The sequence below is a fragment of the Quercus suber genome, unplaced genomic scaffold (assembly GCF_002906115.3).
Source record: "Quercus suber isolate HL8 unplaced genomic scaffold, Cork oak 2.0 scaffold_97, whole genome shotgun sequence".
NCBI lineage: Eukaryota > Viridiplantae > Streptophyta > Magnoliopsida > Fagales > Fagaceae > Quercus > Quercus suber.
In genome coordinates this window covers 595,235-610,538 of record NW_027069562.1, presented here as the reverse complement: position 1 = coordinate 610,538, position 15,304 = coordinate 595,235, and the positions used below count along the sequence as shown (strand labels likewise).

The window sequence follows — 15,304 nt, the reverse complement described above, 5'->3', positions numbered from 1 at the left end:
TGTCGAGGATGTGTCGAGATTGCGATAAGAAAAAGCTTAAGAAGCTCGACAGATAGCTAGGTATCGAGGAGGTGTCGAGCCAGCTTTTAAAAACAGTTTTTCGAGAAGTGAAAAACACAGACATGAATGCAATCCAACATGCAACCCAACCAATGATCCAATCAACATATTTAGCTCTCAAAATCATCTCTTTACAGAATTTTAAGCACATGGATCCCAAAAACACACACACACACTAAACAAGTCTAACCAATTTTATATCTCAAAAAGAAGTTATGACAGTTTAGTGAGCATACATAAGCACATGTAAACCTAGTGATGGCCAAATCACATTGTACCTGCACATGTATTGATAGTAGCAAAGAATATTGCGTGTTGTGTGTGAAAAACAACGCAAGATTGCATAAGTGTATACATGTTATAATGATTTGAGATATGAGAAAATCACTTTAACTCACACACAATCATAACTGTTTGATGGGGACTATCACCTTTGAGGTACATCTTATAACTCCTACATTTCCTAGAATACACGCTTGCAATCATATTTAAAGCATTTTTAATCTTTTTGCTTTTTATTTTCTTTGCATATATATATATATATATATATATATATATATATATATATATAATATATATATTATATATATATATATATATATTTTAAGCATATCATGCATGGGCATATAAGAGAGAAAAGAAATACCCATTGATATTTGACATTCCAATTTTGCTATGCCGAAGCACACAAATGTCATTGACATTGCACTTTTGCTATGCCGAAGCATACAGGTGTCATTCATAATTGGCGGGCAACAGTGGTGAGATGGTTATTTATGCCTTTCTCTTAAAAAATTTTAGTCCTACCCGTCAAAAAGAGTGATATGAATGTTAAGTCTAAGAGATAACTTAATCTTACTCATCACAAACAAGAGCCACAAAGCTCACTTGCTTAGTTGTGCATAGAGATGCTCATTTAAGCTACAAAAGATACAAAGTTTAGAAAACTTTGTTTCAATGGCCATCCAAAATACACAAGTACACAAAACACACACTGTTTTTGTATATTCTGATTTTTCAATTTTTTTTTTTAAATTTTTATATCAAAAACAAAATAAACAAACAAAAACATGTTAAGCAAAGCATGAAAAAAAAGATGCATATGCATGAAGGCATGATAGAAGGGTGCAGATGCATGAAAGTATGATTCCAAAAGCAGATAAAAAATCAAGTAAAGAGAGTCCTACTTTAGATAGAAAGAATTAAAGCAGAGGACAAATAGAAAGACCATTAAGTCTTAGAATCCTTTATCACCCACACTGCACGAGTCTTCGGCTGTGAAGATGAAAAAGCACGTGTCCTAGTATGACTACTAAGGGACATAGAGGAATTAGAATTCCCCTGAAATTGAGTTAAAAAGCTCAAAGCTTTTAATAACTCATCAAGAATAGGTACAGAGCCTTTAGACACAGGATGAGACCTATTGGTCATTCGCTTATGGGGAAACAACTTGAAACAATTAGGAAGAGTGTGACCAGAAGCACCACAATGGTGACAAACACGAGCAGTTTTAGAGCTACTCGACTTCCTAGAAGAAGGTCTAACCTTAGAGGTTGACAGAGACCTTAACTTAGGACAATTTGGCTTAATATAACCAACAATATGACAATGATGACAAGTGCGGACAAATTCAGAATTTTTATTCAACCTAGGAGGAGTTTTAGACATAGGTTTAGATATATTTATAGTGCTTTAAGAAGCTTTGATATTCTGATATTATAGAACATATATGCTCTTTTAATGTGATGGATATAACTTTATAAAGGTAAGGATATATATATGTGTGTGTGTGTGTGTGTGTGTAAAGTGATATTATTCTTTGTAGAAAAGTGTAAGTGTGAATGCCAAAAAATTGAAAAAGAAAGGCGGGCTGTGATTTTTCTTCCTTAGCATCACACGTATCCACCCTATGTCCACTCTCCTTATCTCCTTTTTCTGCCCCAAAAGTCTTCTCCCTTATCTTATTCTCTTGGCTGCACCAGATCAGAAAGTCCAGCCCCTCTTTCTCAACTCTTTTCCTTGTTCTTGTTCCTTCTTGTTCCTTTGCTCTTACACGGCAGCCCCATCTCACAACAGCCCTCATTTTCTTTCACCAAAAATCATAGATATATCTCTTTAAGAAGGAAATAAAACTCTTACTAAAGTTTAGCTTCAATTTTGGGTAAGCATATATGGTTATTTTCTGTTTGGGTATTTTAATGGTGTGATGATTTGCTTGAGTTTTAGTTCTGTATCCTCTGTTCTGATTTTTGAAGCTGAACTTGTGATTCTATTTTAGTAATTTGAAAGTTTGATAAAAATACCCAAATGAAATTAAGGCCTATTACTATTTGTTGATGATTTTGTAAGAATATGTACTGAAGCTGTCTCTGTGACAGATTTGATGTTTACAACAAGAAAAATATGTATTAAATCATATTTTGTGAATTAAGATGCTAGGAGTAGTTTTTATGAATTCTAAGACACGTATTGTTGTTGTGGAAGTGGTTTCACAGCATTTGGATGAGTATAAAAATAATGGTTTAATTTCTAAGTTGCATGAGTTTCTGCCAGGACAGATTTGAACACGTTGTCTTGTATGATTTTTAATAAATCATGGTTTTATGATTTGACTACGAAATTTTTATGGTATATCCTGGACATACAGGGGAGTAGTTCTGTAAAATTACATAACATTTGGATGTGTGTGGACAGCATATTCGTATTTTACAAATGGGGCTTTTGCTGCTGAAATGAGCAGTAAACAGGGTAGGATAACTCTGATTTCGTGGATTAAATTTTGAAGTTAGGGTGAATGTTTTGAGCCATAATTTAATATGCCTATCTTTTGGTATGTCTAGATCATAGATTAATTTTGTGTAGCTTGGTTTGAGGTTTAGTACTCAAAGGAGGGGTTCTAAACCATGCGACGTTTGTATTTATGAAGCTGTTTTGTTCAACATGTGGTATGTTTCCTTATGTGTGTATATGGTTACATGACCATGCTTAAAAGAGTTTATATTTATGCATGCATTATTGCCCTAAGCTCCAAGTACCTTTTGAAATGAAGTTGGCTCCTCTGGCGTTATGATATAAATATGAGAATGAAGGTTTTTCTTAAGTTTGGTACATCATTTGTTTATGTATGCATAATATGTTTGTGGAAACCTCTTTGAGGTGGGATTAGGATTTCCTTGATTCTAAGAGATAGGATTTGAGATGAGTATGTAAGTTTATGATAAGGAATTATGGATAGTAATAAGCTTTGATTTTGGTTTAGGTGTTACCAGTCGCCAGGTCTAAGCTCCTTTGACTTTAGGCTCTCGGTTCCTCTACTTTCAGGTAAGGGATAAGTTATATGAGCATTTGGTAAGTCATGAGGTTATTTTAAAGTATATTATGCATTAAAAGATTTTTTATTAGAGATATGGCATGTAAGCATTATTAGACAAAGATATATTTGTGAGCTTTCGAAACCTTATGTATATGATTTAAGCATATTAATGCTATTACTAATTCCACGAACATGATGAAGGAAACAATGGAAATGCTTTTACTATGAAATGTAATGCAAACTATGAATTTCAGTATGATGAATAAGTACGAAATGTTTTCGGGTTATGTTCTCTGGTGATCTGAACTCTGTCAGTAGGGGTTAATTACTGGCTTTCCATGAAAAATGTTATATGATTGGCCATTAAGTGGGACTGGCTCTGCTGTACCCGCCCTTGTTGGTTACGGCCAACTTGTGGAGGAAGCCAACCTACCCCCATGGTTGGAAGATATGTATTATGATGTGATCCCGGGAATACCTGGCATTGTGGGGAATACTAGATGCCTAGCACCGTGGTACTAGAAGCCTCCCAAATAAGTACAGACTTATCAGATATGGACTAACCAATAAGTTATCGATGAACAACTATATTATGTTATTAATCATGAGAGAATTATTTTGTTTAAATGCATTTGTTAGGTTCTAAGGTCTTAGGATTTTATGTATTTAGAACTCTAATTTGTAATGTTGGCAAACCATGATCAAAACATTGTATTTAGTCTTATTTAGACTTGCTCAAAGTTGGTTTAATATTGTAAAGTTCGAATCGAGTGGCTGCAGAAGTACTTGGGACTTTCGGCCTGGCTCGATCGATCGAAGAATAGACTCGATCGATCGAAAATCGCACAGGTTGAATTTTCTGCAGAATTTCCAACTCAGCCCTACTTCATTAAACGTTTAGAGTTTTATGTTTTTACCCTAGGTATATAAACAAAACCCTAGCCACGTTTTTGGAGGTTGTCCATATTGTATTGTTGCTCATACATTGCTGTTTTGTGTGAATCTCGTGTGAGATCTTTGAGGAGCCTTCCTTTACACAAAACTTAGGGTTTTCATGGTGGAGATTATTTCAACATCTTGAAGATCATTACTGTTGCAACCATTGGAACCTAAAGTGAACAAATCCAAATCAATGGCTCTTAAGTCAGTTGATGATGTGGATGGTGGTGGATTTGATGATGAGCTCTCTGCTACAGAGATTGCCTATCTTGCCAAAAATTTTAAGAACTTTCTTAGGAATACAAATAGAAAGGCAAGAGGCACTTACACTGCTGAACCTAGAAATTTTAGGAAGAATGATCCCACTAAGGTTAACAATTTTGAAAAACCTAGAGAAAATTCTGGTCAATCTTCTAATAACTCTTTAGGTCCTCAGTGTTTTGGCTGTCAAGGGTATGATCATATGAAATCTGAATGTCCTACATTCTTAAGGACTAAGGGTAAAGCTATGGCTGTAACCCTTAGTGATAATGAGGTTTCTGATGATGAGTCTGGTGGTGACGAGGATGGAAACTTCATTGCTTTCACGGCTACTGCTATAGTCAATGAAAGCATATCTGCTGAAGAGAACCCTTCTGATGGGAACTCTCTGAAGATGCAGATCTTCAAGAGGCCTATAACAAACTTTGCAAAATTGCTGCAAAGGATGCTATGAAAGTTGATCTTGGCCTAAAGAAAATTGATTCTCTTGAGCTTGAAAAGAGAAATTTGCTTGTTAAACTGTTTGATGCTAATGAGCTTTTGAATAATGTTAAATCTGAGAACATGCTTTTGCTTGATAAAGTTAGAACTTTGGAACATGATTTATCTGTTGCTAGATCTGCTAGTTCTAAACTTGATCACATGCTGAATGTTCAAAAGTATCCTTCTGATAAAACTGGGTTAGGATATGTTGAAAGCATCTTTGATACTGGACCACATTCCACTACTTTTGTTCCTTCTTCTTCTTCTGGACCTTCTGTGAGTGAGGTTGTGAGTGATACTGTCAAACCACCTGTGAGTGAGGTAGTTAAACCTATAGAAGTTTCACCACCTAAGAAGACTAGGGTAGACTTAAGAGAAACTAAACCTAAGGAGCCTACCAAATCTAAGGACAAGATACATGGTAAACCTGCTTGGGTTTGTCATTATTGTGGTAAGTCTGGACATATTCATCCTAACTGTTACAAGCTTCAAGCTGATAAGAGAGCAAATAAACCAAAAGTGCCTGTGCCTCAAGCACAAGATCCTATGGCATTAATTGGTGAATTGGTAAAGGTGTTAAACCTTTATTCCAATCATGGAGTTGGGAATCACTCAAATGTGAATAAGAACTCCAATGCTCATGGTGCATCTAAAAAGTTTTGGATGCAAAAGACTCGAACTAATTGAGTCTTTCTGACATGGTCCTTGTGCTTCATTGCTCTATTCTTTTGTGACCATTGTTCTTTGTTTTCTTGTGTTTTTTTGTTCTAGGACTTGCATTGCATTACATTCATGCATTTCATTCTAGGATTTATTTGTTTTCCCTTTAAATAAATAAATAAATAAATAAATAAATAAAAAAAAAAGGAGGAAGCAAAATTTAATGTTGAACATGATGTTCTTGATTTTTGAAAACAATGTTGGTCAATTTATTTACACATAACATGTCTTATGTACCTTGTTTAGCTTGGATGAGCTTACTTTATTGCACTTTACTAGTTTGAGCTTTGTAGTGCATGTTGTGTGGGAAAGATGTTTATGGTGTTTATTACTTTGTCTTAATCTTGAAGTCACATGTTTTTGACTGTCGGACTTGATTCTTTTGAGAAAGGCATAAATAACCATCTCACCACTGTTCACTAGCCAATCATGAACACCTTAGTGCATATCATAAGATTCAGTGCTCGAGAAAGTGTAGCACATGCACAAAAAGAACATAAGATGTAGCCTCAAATTAAATTAAAACTGGTGTGTACTATTAGGCTTGATGCCAATTCACTTAATTCAAACCGGTGTGTACTATTAGGCTGAATGCCATCTCATACAAATAAGAGGCAAAAATGCAAGAAACTTACATGATTGCAAGCTTTTGTTCTAGGAGATGTGGGAGTTATAGGATGTAACTCTTTAGGTGATAGTCTCTTTTGAATTCCATGTGATGAATTTTGTAGACTTTGTGATTGATTGCTATTCACATATCACCTCACATGTATCTCAAGTTATAATATTTTACAAGAAGAACTTCATGAAGAAAGTAATATTATTCTGATCAAAAAGGGAGAACAATTATTTTCCTACGAAGAGCGTATAAGTTATTATTATAAACTAGTCGCGGACCCGCGCGTTGCGCGTGATAAATTTTTTTATGATAGTGATATTATTATTAACATTTTTCTATGTATTACTACTAAAGCTGCATTATATATATGTGACCAATATATTGCAGGATTCATGTTGATTGGAGGTTTTGGTCATGGAATTAATTTTGTATTATTAGAGATTAGTATTCGGAATAGAATGAGGAAATTTTATTGTACATTTTTTTTGAAACATAATTTCTACCATACTCGGTTGGCTAATTTGTACATTCCCAAGTCAATTGAGCACATTTTGATTGTTACATGTAATTCTTCGTTTCCATAAGGATAAGGGCATTCACGATCCTAATGACTCACTCCATTTTTCTTGCACGCTTGGTTATTTGGGATGCGAAATGTGTTTGTTCCAAAATTTGTATGTTGAAGGATTTGTTGATAGTTTAGCAGCAATAGTTTTCCATCTGGTTGGTTTAGAATTGATAACAGTAGTTGCATTCTCTCATCTTTTTATTCGCATAATTGCCAGTCCATATTTGCATTTTTGTCTCCTATGTTGGCTTGAAGAAGGATTTCTTTTCCCGCTTTGGTTTGATCTTGTACAAAATATTTGTGAACTCCAACCCAAAATAGTGCTTGTTTGTTTCCAGCCCTAAAGCACTGATGAATGAGTTTTTCTTCTTCCTTTCAAAGGAATAAAGGATTTTGGAGCAGTCCAGTCAAATTGATGTGGTGAAGAACTTTTTTTTTTATTAGCCGATTGAATCACTTGCAGTTGTTTTTTAAAAACATAAACAATCATATAATAAGGATGACACATGAACATTGTTATCATCACAATTGCAATATTGGATCCATGAAGTCAATTTTTGTTTTCCAAAAATATAATAATGACTCTAGAATTGTGCACGACATCATTGTATAAAGTTAATCAAAAGAGAAAATATAGGACTACAATATTTTGTTCCACAATTTTGGATGTGGTAGATTGTGATTAGTAGAGAAAAAGTGGAGAGTTCATGTGAAAGTAACAAACATTAGTTGTGAATTTAAATATGTGTACCTCGTTTTGATGTTGGCTAAAAATTTTGGCGATTGTCTTCGAAAATTGGAAAATATTTTGAGCAATAATTCTGTAGGTAATTCATGTTGTATGCTCATTTTTGTGATTGTGTAAAGAGTATTTTTGAGATATTTTTGGTTTGTATTTTTGAAATTGTTTAGGATTGTAATTTATAGTATTTTGCTTGCTTTATGGATGAGTGAACCGTTTCAAATATTTTATTCATAATTTTCATTGTTTAGTTATAAATATCTAAATTAAAGCATAAGAATACATAAATGCAAAGTTAAATCTAAATTTAAAACCATCCATGATGAATATGTATAAACAATTTAAAACCATGCAAAGTTAAATCCAAATTTAAAACCATCCATGATGAATAAGTGTGCCTAGGTGTGTGTCAAGAGTGTGCAAAATGAGCAAAGTGTATGAAACACACAATCAATGACCAAACGGAGTGAAAATTGGTCAAACAAGTGAGAACACATAGATTGAAATCACTTGATTTCAATTTGGCACAAAAATGTCATTCGGACATTTTGATAAACACCTAGCATGCACAAATACAAATATAACATAAATAATGCATGAACATGGGAAAATCTACCTTCAATACATGATAGAATGCCACAAGGGGCCAACACAGATGCAGAAACAACAAATGGGACATAGCCCAATCAAAAGATTTGACAAAAATTCACCCAATTTTGAAAACTAACCCAAAGTTTCGAAAATCCCCAATTATCAAAACCCTAACAAAAATTCTGCATAATCCAAGCAAAAACTTAAAAAGAATTGATTATCAAACATACCTTGAAGAAGAAAATGCAGAAAAAAAAATGCTTGGATTGAAGGGGTTTGAATGGAATAGTGATTTGGGTTGAAAAGGTTCGAGAGAGGTTGAGCGAGGGAAGTTTTTGTGTTTTGAAAAACTGTCACATCAGCAATATAAAAACTAAAAACACGCGTTTTTCGCGGGTTAGGGAGTGGCGACACAGTTACGAGACAGTCGCGAGAAGGGCCACTGAAGCACAAAACTTTCGCGAGAAGCACTAAGTTGCGAGACAGTAGCGAGATAGTCGCGGTAACTTTTGTCTGAAATTGGAAAAATCCAATTTTTAGCCAAACAGCATTTCGCGAGAAGCTGTTGGTCACAATACAATCGCGATACAGTCGCGAAAGTTTCTGTGTGACAGGATGAAAAAAATATTTCCCTCAACCCCTTTTTGCGGGAAGCTCTAAGTCGCGAGCTTCTCGCGAAACAACCCCTGAACCAGTTTTTTGAAGAAATACACAAAAATGCATTTTGACCAAAAACACAAGACAAGAAAGTATAAAATCACTTTCAAAAACAAATAAAACACTCAAAAATCTTTTTGGGTTTGATCAAACAAAGATTGAGCATGTGAAAACACATTTAATCAAGTACAATCACACAAATGAATATGACATTCATTGAACATAGACTTATGTGTTGTGTGTGGATATAAAAAATGAGATAGTCCTTAGTCCAATGTGAAGCTTCAATGATCAATTCAATCAAGGCATACACAACTAGCACTAGATTATGTGACCTATCTCAATTATAGAAACATGCATATATGACCTCCCACACGTACTTGATAACAATTCAATGAAGCTTTTCATTTGGCTCCATATTCAACATATCATTTGCAACTTTTAAGCAAAGAAATCTCATTTAGAGATAGATGCCTGAAATTTTTGATATTTCAATTGATGAGTTTGCCTTTGGCTTTTTGGGCATCATACATTTTATATTGGTCGCTTTCCCTTTTTCCTAGTCAAATACTAGTTTGTGCGACAGGCTTTTGTAGCTCTATATCTCTTTTCATTTGGAGATTTACATTTAGAGAGCTCTTTTAAGCATAAAAAATAAAAAGTGGGAAGATATATAGGCACGAGTCTATGCATGTCTCAAAATCAACAAAACCATTCACTAATCATTCATGATAAGGTTGAAGATCTATTTACAACAGTCACATAGATTTCAGAATTTCTTCCACAATGATATGAGTGCATGAGAGACAAGCTAAGCTCGTTAAATGCACAAAGCCATAAGTACAAAGGTACAAGGCAAAACATGCTTTGAGACAAAACTTAACAAAGTGATCAAACTTTTTGGATTTTCTATTTTTATGTGTTTTTTGAATTTTTGAACACACTCAAAACAGAACAAGAAAAGAAAGATCGACAAAAATAGCTGGTACAAACCAACCAGACAAAATAACAACAGTAAAAAGAAAGCAATGCATGAAAAGATGCAACAGCAAATGTCCCTAAACATTGAAAAAATTTATGCGTGAACATGTTATAATGCTTATGCATAAGTACCCCTCTTCACCCACACGTCACGTGCGTTTGGGGTGATATCCTTAATGGATTGGGTACGAGAATTTGGACTGTCAAACCTTCTGGTGAAACTCTCCAAGCAAGTGGTGAAGGCACCGATCATTTTCATCACGTCCATCATACCGGGATCACGATTTTGACTTCTCAATTGCTCACCACCCCAAGACCTCATGTCATTTCTCCTTCCTCGTGACCGAGGTGCGCTTGCATTGTTGTCTGATCTCAGCTTTTGATAGTTGGGTCTGGTATGTCCTTGTAGTCCGCAGTAATGATACACATAATCCGTTCTAGGACCCCGTTGTGATATTGGGAGAGATCTTCCTCTGGTTTCATGTTTAACCACAGATTGATTTCGAGGCTTATTCACCATTTGTTGCTCAGCCACATTCTTCTTCTTTACGTCCTCAACTTTCTCAAGAATGGGCTTTTCTACAACCGTCTCGTTTGCCTTCACAAATTTTACTTCTTTGGTGACTTTGATTGATGAGCAGTTTCCTTCGGTGTATCCCAACCTGGACTTGTCTGAAGAAAGTTTTTGAGATGAGATAACATCATCTAACTTCTGGGAGGAGACTCTCTCTATCTTGGCATGAGCTTGCACTACCTCTTGCTCAAGAAACCTCACCTTCGTATAGGCTTCAAACAACTCGCCATTTAGTGTCTCAATCTCACACTTAGCCTCTTTATATCTGACCAAGAGACTTCTGTAATCTTCCTCAGCTTTCTTCATTTTCCTTACAGTTGCCTTGGCTACTCTGGTATACTCTCCCGACTTCTCAAGTGGTAAGGAGTAATTTTCTTAAAGATTAGCTGTATTCTCTTCTTTTTCAGCATCTGATTCTTCCACAATCCCAATAGACTCTGAATTAGAATGCTCACCAAGCTCCTTCACAAGTGCACCCAAATCCTCTGATGACTCCACATGAGCAATGGTCATGAAGGCGGAGTAGTTTCCCTCTCCGTCACAGCTCTCTTCCGAGTCAAAATTAGAAGAATCTGAATCACTAAGCGTCATGGCATAAGCCTTGCCTTTTCTCCTCAGAAAATTTGGACACTCCTTCTTTAGATGTCCATGGCCATTGCACTCATAGCATACAATGTCTGAAGAAGGTTGAAACTCCCTCCCTTCTTTCCTTGTAAACTCTTTCCTATCACCTCTTAAAGATGAAAATTTTCCTATGTTGAATGGTTTTCCACTGTTCTTCATCTTCAGAAATTTTCGGAAGTTTTTCGCAAGGTATACTACTTCCTTCTCCACTCCATCTTCTTCGGAAGGATCATCCATTCTTTCTGTGATGGTTTTAAGGGCAAGCGATTTACTCGTCTTATGGGAAGGCAGTCCAAGCTCATACGTTTGGAGTGATCCAATGAGCTCTTGGATCTTAATTTCATCCAAATCCTTGCTTTCCTCTATGGCTGTGACTTTTACCCGAAAGCTCTCCGGTAAGGACCTCAAAATTTTTCTCACCACCTTAGTCTCTTCAATCTTCTCCCCAAGATTGAATTTAGCAATTACAATTTCATTGAGCTTCCCATAGAATGAATCAAATGGTTCATCATCCCCCATCTTGAGCTCTTCAAATTTGGTGGTAAGCATCTGAAACTTTGTGTCCTTAACTTTCTTCGTACCCTCATATGTTGTCTCCAAAATCTTCCAAGCTTCCTTGGTTACCATCATATGAGAGATCCTGTGGAATTCATCAGGAGACACACCACAGAAAATAGCATTTAAAACTCTACTATTAGCATTGGCGGCTGCGAGAGCTGCCTTATCCCAATTAGCCTTAAGAGCCTCCGGCTTAGTCTACCCTATCTCAACCGCATCCTACATGGTATCATCCATAGAACATAAAAATGCTCTCATTTTGACTTTCCAGAATGCATAATTGTTCCCATCAAAAAATGGTGGAACATTAAGCGATTGAGACCGGTCCATCTCAAAAAAGGTCAAGGATCACACTAAGGTATTTAAACCACAACAAGTGTACCCGCTCTGATACCAATTGAAAGCTCGAAAATGTGTTGAAAACACATGAGCTGTTTAGACCCCCAATTAAAATTACGGCTCGATATATTTTACACAACTTTAATACAAAGTGCAGAATAGTGTAAAAGCGAGCAGATAAACAAGTAAGCTACTCTAATCCATAAACTAAGCAACACAGCAGTATAATGGAATTAAACAAGAGTAGGGAAGAAGGATGCAAATACAGAAAATACCGAGACGTGTTCTCGAAGAGGAAACCGAAGAACTCGGCGAAAAACCTCTCCGCCGCCCTCCAAGTGGAAATCGATCCACTAGACAATCAGTTGGGATACATGAGTAAGCAAGAGACCCTCCAAGCCTAATCTACCCGATGTACCTAAGCCCTCCAAGCTCATACTCCAACAAGGCTTCTCAGAACCGTGTCTTGTTTAGCACCCCGGATCCCGCAACAAGCTCCATGTTGCATCTGCCATTCCAGGCTTTTTCCAATGCTTCCCAGCAGCACCAAAACATCACTCAACACACTCAAAGGGTGAGGTAATTGTTTGGGCTATCAACCTCTCAATGGTATGGAAATGGAGAGGGAAGGGTTGAGGAGATACCACAAGCAAGTGTATAAAGAAAGGTGGGGATGACAATCTCTAATTCCCAATGTGTTTGGCTAAGGTTTTCTCTCTGAAGCATTCCTCAACATTTGTGGGTAATGAGGGTATATATAGGATAGGTGCAAAATGTGTGAGTCAGTCAGTACAGGCTGGCAGAACAGCTTGTCTCGCGGGTGTCTCGCGGGAAGGCCTTACCCGCGAGATACTCGCGAGAGACAACTGTCTCCCCCTGGCCTGACTCTTCGCATTCCAGCACGTGCAGGGCACATGCTTCACTTTGCGGGAAGCTAGGTCGCAACATACCCGCGAGAATCCTTCAGCCTCCAAATGCTTGAGTCTTCACACACTCTCTATCACACAACCCTTACAACAAGTCCCACAACAAATACATGGTATAAACGATTGATAATAATTACAATCAAATTTGGCACGGAATAAAAGCCAACAAAATACATAGTTGTAAATAACAACTTTACATTTCCATACCTAGCATTATTTGCCATCATGAGACAGAGTGCTTGGCCTCTCTTGAGGTTCTCTACTTGCTTCTCATCGTTATTAAATGGCTTATATTCATTTTTCATTATATTTACTGGGTTTTGTCATAGGTTGATGTCCTTTCCTTCTTTCTTTAGCCATCTATCTAGGTTCTCATTTCTAAGTCCTTTATCACATATAAATGCAATGCAGGATCTTTGGAGGAAGCTTCTAGTTACTCAGACCCTATTACCAAGGCATAATACCTTGCAGTTTAGCTTGACAAGAGACACTACAAAAGAACTTGGCATTGGAAAGTAAATAGTTGCTGAATAGGTATAACAATAAGTGAGGCAGTAATGAGTTCCTACCTGTCTATACTCTTTTGTATTTTGAGTATGTGAAAATCCTGTTTAGAGTTGGTCTCTTACCCCATCTTTTTTCTATGTACTTGCAGTTTTGAAATTATGTATATCTAGCAAGCTTAGTATAGCAATCCCAAACACACCAAGCCTAAAAGCTTTTTAAAAAGGATCATGGCTTAGTCAATGCCTATAAGTCATTTTCTTTTTCTTTATTGAATTGAGGAATAACAATATACAAAATGAAGAATTTTGAATCCTTAACGATTATGTAAGGAAGAAAGACCATGGAGAGAAAGGGGGAGGGGGTGGTGTTTCCAAAATACACTTGACAAGGGCACATGTCATCTTCCTTCTTATATATGGGGTTGAAGCCTAATGCTCCAAATATCCTTCGAACCAAACTTTTTTCTTTTAATATTGAATAACAGTAAGCATGATTGTTACAAGAAAGACTATTAATCAAATGATGGGATTTGAAAAATATTATTATGGAAAAAAGTTATGTAGTACTTTTGCAAAATTTACCTAAGTTTAACTTGAACACAGTCTCTATCAAATATTCATCCATTTTTATATCAATGGCCTTACTTGAAAATGCGACAACAACAACGACAAAGCCTTAGTTTCAAAATTTTGAGGGGTTATGGATCTTCAATACATTAGTTACGGTTGGTTACATTTATTTTTTTCCTCCATTCTATTCTATCTAAAGTTATACTTTCCGTTACTTGTTTAATTGACATATCCTTTTTTTTATTACTTCTACCAAACTAGACGCCTAAAACATATTTTTGGTGAATACTGTCAGTGTGATAATTCTTTTATGGATTTTTTTATTCATTTTTTGTTTTTTTTTTTATGACGGCTTTGCATTTGATAGGAAAAGAGGAATTGTAAGAACAAGTGTAAGGGCATCTTGGTAAAAAAATTTGATTAATGCACTGGATGAACTGCTGAAGGTATGCTTAGAGATTAGATGTGAGCATGGATGGACTTACTACTTATGAGTCAAGAATTATATGTTTAACTAGTCGCTAACCCATGCGATGCACGGGAAAATCTTATGAAAGCATAGTTTATACGTTAAAGCTTTTTAATTTTACACGAACTATCATAGTTTTAATAATATTTGAAAAATAAAATAAAAAGTGAAAACTCAAGCCAATTCAAGATGAACCATTGCAATAACAAAGGCAATCCTCCCATTCGTTTTCAGCAAGCAATATCAAGTAAAAATCACATTTGCACAAAACCTAAATAGACATCAACAATTTTACCAAGTTTTTTGCTAACTTCATAATAATTATGGAACACCTTGCAAGCTTTAATCACCGCTGGTACATCATTGATATTGAAGTTTATACATGTTTTACACGTGGTATTAAGTTTTAGGGTTTGATAGATGTGGCAGCCAAATGATATCTAGAAAGACTTTTATCACATAATAATGATGCAGCAATCAATATATAAATATACTGTGTGTAACAACATTTAAAAGGAACAAATAAAAAATAAGTGTACTCATTGTTTTGAATTATCCATTCATCTTAATCAGAATTTAACAAACTAAATTTGATAAAATAGTTTTCAAATGAATAAAACTTTATAAAGCTAGAGTATAGTTTCCTCTTATTTGCAAAAGTTTCCACATAATTCATCCAAAAAAGTCTACAACTCTTCCCAGACCTTTTTTGGATAAGTGAACGACTCTTCCCAAACCTTACCAAACCTAAAAGAAAAGATTGAAAAAAAAAAAACTTTAAATCAAATAATCATTCAAAGGAAC

General features: G+C 35.6%; 1 protein-coding gene across 7 annotated transcripts in view; it reads left to right on the top strand.

Annotated features, from left to right (window-relative positions):
- Positions 1-13,656, top strand: part of LOC112028474 (uncharacterized) — a 41,565-nt gene extending 27,909 nt beyond the window's left edge. For 2 of the 7 annotated variants that reach the window (XR_010629465.1, XR_010629458.1), the window contains one exon: positions 3,320-3,603. The gene's annotated coding sequence lies outside the window, so the exon portion shown is untranslated. Of the gene's footprint in view, positions 1-1,991; positions 2,222-3,319; positions 3,604-6,782; positions 7,049-13,366 lie in introns of those variants that run through there. The other 5 variants (XR_010629459.1, XR_010629460.1, XR_010629464.1 and 2 more) reach the window with 5 other exon arrangements.
- Positions 13,657-15,304: the final 1,648 nt, after the last annotated feature.